The 4971-nt window shown below is 36.7% G+C and overlaps 1 pseudogene; it reads left to right on the top strand.

Annotated features, from left to right (window-relative positions):
- Positions 1 to 637: 637 nt before the first annotated feature.
- Positions 638 to 1689, top strand: LOC139177697 (olfactory receptor 4A47-like; annotated as a pseudogene).
- Positions 1690 to 4971: the final 3282 nt, after the last annotated feature.

Below are 4971 nucleotides of genomic sequence, written 5' to 3'. Positions count from 1 at the left end.
ATCCTTTAAGGAAATTTGCAATTGTCAAATATATCTGAGATTTAAATGATTGGTTAAGACAGTTCTTCCAACCCTAGAATGTAAAAGTCACCTCTTTCTTAACAGAAAAGCAAATATATGAAGTAAATCTTGCTTTACTTTTTTTTTAAACCGTTAATCAATGTTTACTTTTGTGCCAAGTATTAGTTATATGTACAATTTAATTAGCTTCCAGATGGAAAACTAGTAGTGACACCTCATTTATTTCATAATGTGTCATTTTTCTCCAATATGTCATTTGTCACTTATCTATCCATTAGTTTATAAGATTGCTGTAGTCAGGGAAGATGTTTTAATTAGTCCTGCATTTACTTTCTTTCTTTTTTGGGGGGCTTCCCCATGTAGCTTGCCAGATTTAATTTTCCTAGCAGGGACTGAACCTGGCCCATGGCAGTGAAAGCTCCAAGTTCTAATCATAGCCTGGTATTATAATATTTGAAACTATTGGAACATAATAAGTCAAAAGGCCTGCTTGTGGAATGAATGAACAAATTATCATAAGACTTCAGGAAGTCACAATTAATAATTATATTTATTTTTGGCAATTTATTTCAGGCAATTTTGTCCTGAAGTCTGAAATAAAGTATATAGAACACTTATGGAACAAAAGAACAATGTAACTGAGTTTCTCCTCTTGGGGCTCACTCACAGCATTCAAGGTCAGAAAATACTATTTGTTGTGTTCTTGTTCATCTACATTGTGACAACGGTAGGCAACCTACTTGTTGTTGTGACTGTGGTGATCAGCTCAACCCTGGATGCCCCTATGTACTTCTTTCTTGGCTACTTGTCATTTATAGATGCTGTTTATTCTACTACAGTCACCCCAAATACATTTATATACTTACTCTATGAGAAGAAAACCATTTATTTCCAAGCTTACATGGCTCAGCTTTTTACAGAGCACTTATTTGGTTGTGCTGAGATTATACTGCTGGTAGTCATGGCTTGTGACTGCTACGTGGCCATCTGCAAACCCTTGCATTATTTGACAATCATGAATCAGCAAGTGTGTGTCCTGCTGTTGCTGTTGGTCTGGATTGGTGGATTTTACATGTTGTAGTTAATATTCTGTTCACACACAAGCTTCCCTTCTGTGGCCCCAATGTCTTTGATCACTTCATCTGTGACATGTACACCTTGTTAAAACTGGCCTGCACTGACACCCACATAATTGGCCTCATAGTGGTTGCCAATGATGGAATAATCTGTGTGGTCCTCTTCACGTTCTTACTCATCTCCTATGGGGTCATTCTGCACTCCCTGAAGAATGTTAGTCAGGAAGAGAGGTGCAAAGCCTTGTCCACCTATGGCTCTCACATCCCTCTGGTACCTTTCTTCTTTGTACCCTGTATATTTCTATATGTGAGTCCTCCTTCCATCTTACCCATTGATAAATGCTTGGCTGTGTTTTACACCATTATCACTCCTATGCTGAATTCTCTAATTTACACTCTAAGAAATGGAGAGATGCAAAATGCTATGAAGAATCTCTGGGCCAGAGAAAGAAAATTAGCCAACCAGGAAATGTATCATCTCATTTCTTGGACAAATTTCTCTTACCAGGAAAGCCATATATGGTTATTTAACTGCAGTAAAAGTCTCCTAAGTTTAAATAACTCAGGCATGATGAAAAGATTTATTATGTGAATACTTGCAATGATCAAAGTATACTTTTAACATTTTCATGATTTCCTAGTTCAAGTTCTATTTTTTGTTTGCAATATATTTTTAAAGATTTCCACAATTTCTTTGGAAAATATTTATAGATTTGGGTGTAGAAAGACTCTAATGAGGCTACAGCTTCATGTTCTGTATGGTGAGTTAATACAGTACATTTAATTAGTGGAAGTTTTTCGTGTTTTTCACTTAAATAGTGTATTTTTTTTTCAGAATTAATAGAGTTAATTATAGATTTTAGAAAAATAATATAAGAAATATTATAGAAAAAAACATTTCACTCTCTTCACACAAAACATCCCATATTAATATTTGACTTACATGACTTACTTTTGTATCTGTAAGATACTTCACCTAAATTATTTTGTTTCTATTGTTTAGTGTAATAAGGTTGAAGAAGAATATTTTAGTGTGTAATATTAATCATTAGGAAACTAACTTTATAAAAATAATCTGAATGAACATGGTGTATATGCAGAAAAATAGCCAATCATACTTATATTCCAAATTGGTCAATCGTGTTATCTTCTCAAGTTTACCAGGTTTGCTTGGGGTGATATAAACTGTCAAAAGGAAAATCCACTCTTCCGTTGTTGATTTAGGGAAGTGTAGTGAACGTATAAACAAATAAAAAATGCCCCTCCTTGTCAGGGATCTCTAGTAAACATCTACCAAAAAACAGATTAATTTTCATGAACACAAAACCACTATAAATATTCACACATTTTTTTTTGAAAAACAGGAAAAATGAAGCAAAACAAACACACAAACAAAAACAAGAAACAGCTATTTTTGTAGCCTTAGATTTGAGAAATAAGGTGCTATCTGTGGCTGCTGTCTCACGTGAAGGTTCTGCTGAGGAAGGATCCACTTCCTGTTTGTGCATATGGCTGTTGGAAGGATTCAGTTCCTTAACATAAATTAAAATCTTTTCAAATTATAATTTCAGTAAATCCCACTGTCCTTGATACTGTTGTCATATATTTTACTGCTGCTACTGCTACTGCCAAGTCACTTCAGTCATGTCCGACTCTGAGCAACCCCATGGACTTCAGCCTACCAGGCTCCTCTGTCCATGGATTTGCCAGGCAAGAGTACTGGAGTGGGGTGCCATCACTTTCTCCGATATTTTACTGCTACATATGTTAAAAACCTCTGAATATATTAACATTTCATTAAGTAGTTATAACAGACATTTTAGAAAACCATGAAAAATAGCCTATTTTTAATTCAAATATATGATTTCCACTTTCCTCATACATTTTTGTAAATTCTGATTTCCATATATCTTTTACTTCAGTCTGAATAACCTGTTTTTGTACTTTTGTAATGTATGCTTGCTTTTTCCAACCCTGAAATCCTCAGTGATATAGAGTTGCATATAGGCAGGCTGTAACCACGTTTAGCTCAGTAAAAGTTAAATAAATCAAATAAAATACATTTATTAAGGGTAAAACTACTTTATAATTTATTTTTTTAACAAAAGAAGAAAACACAAGCTTTCTATATCCATTAGAAGCCTGATGAGAAACAGTATATTTAAAACAGGAGATTAATAGAGGTTATATAATAACCTATCAAGTTATGGACAAACTTGAAGGAAACTAAAAAGGGATCACCTGGGACTCAGTTAGAGTAGGAAACCATTACCACAATAGGACTTGGGAAAACAAGGGGAAAGAGAGATCTCAGGAACCAGAAGGTCCATGCAAAAGATGAAGCCTCAATAGAAAGACAGCAAACCCCTGGTGGCTCAGTTGGTAAATAATCCATCTGCAATGGACGAGACATGGATTCGATCCCTAGGTCAGAAAGATCCCCTGGACAAGCAAATGGCAACACACTCCAGTATTCTTGCCTGAGAAATCTCATGGACAGAAGAGCCTGGTGGACTACAGTGCTTGTGATTGCAAGAGGTGGACATGACTTAGCCACTAAAACAATATCAACCATTGACAAACCACAATAGGAACCAAGACAGTAAACCCTGTGACATTTCTTATTTTCTTCTCACCTGCCCACTAATATTCAGCTAGCTCTACCTCTTGACCAGAAGATAAGGGAGCTGGTTGAATCAGACCAGAGAAGAGGGCTGCCCAGGATGGAGAAAGTGAGAGACCTCAGTGGGTGAAAGGAATATATCTATCCATTTTCCAAAGATTTATTCATTATTTTTTCATAAAGAAAGACAATAAGCATTATTTTTGAAGTGAGGTGGAAAAAATGCAGGGAGGATGAGCTTTGCAATTTATTTATTAACTTAATTTTATTGAACAACAGTGAGTCAGATGCTGACTTAAGTGATAATGATAAAGAGATGAAGGCTGCTACAGACCTATGTCTCAAACTTATTTAAGTGGCTTTTACAAAGAAATAAGCAGTAATTTAGACTCTGTATAAACAGCATGCAAAATCAAAACCAATTGGACATGTATTTTTAACATTTAAGGAAGTGTTTAAAATTTATTTTTGCCTAAGAAGCTCTCAGAGTTATTACATGGTGAGCACCCTGTGCCTGGGCGTCCTCCAGCAAAAAGTTAGGGACCACTTGTCAGAAGGTGTGGAAGAAGGATCTTGTAATAAGCTGAATTAAATGTCCTCAGAAGTTTGCACTTTCTATAAAATAGAAAATGCAACATGTTTTTTCTCCACCTGCACACCATGGGCGGAGAAGGCAATGGCATCCCACTCCAGTGCTCTTGTCTGGAAAATCCCATGGACGGAGGAGCCTGGAAGGCTGCAGTCCATGGGGTCGCTGAGGGTCAGACACGACTGAGAGACTTCACTTTCACTTTTCACTTTCATGCATTGGAGAAGGAAATGGCAACCCACTCCAGTGTTCTTGCCTGGAGAATCCCAGGGACGGGGGAGCCTAGTGGGCTGCTGTCTATGGGGTCACACAGAGTCCGACACGACTGAAGTGACTTAGCAGCAGCAGCAACAGCACACCATGGGAAAAAATAACATATATTATTAAAATGCTTTGAAATTGCCTGAAAACCCAAAATATAAGTTTCTCATGTATTTGTGATTAAAAATGTTTATCTTTAGTCATAAATTCTCCACTTCTGAATTCCTCAATGACACTGAAATGGAATAAGACAGGATGAATGTGACTGAAGTCATTCTAATAGGACTTACACAGAATCCTCAGATACAGAGAGTTCTATTTTTGATGTTACTTATCACCTACATCTGGCACACTAAGCGCAGGCGGCTGCGACCGGCATGCTAAGCGCATGGCCGAGAGGA

The sequence above is a fragment of the Bos indicus genome, chromosome 19, assembly GCF_029378745.1.
Source record: "Bos indicus isolate NIAB-ARS_2022 breed Sahiwal x Tharparkar chromosome 19, NIAB-ARS_B.indTharparkar_mat_pri_1.0, whole genome shotgun sequence".
In the NCBI taxonomy this organism is placed as follows: Eukaryota; Metazoa; Chordata; class Mammalia; order Artiodactyla; family Bovidae; genus Bos; species Bos indicus.
This window is presented reverse-complemented; position numbering and strand designations above follow the sequence as displayed.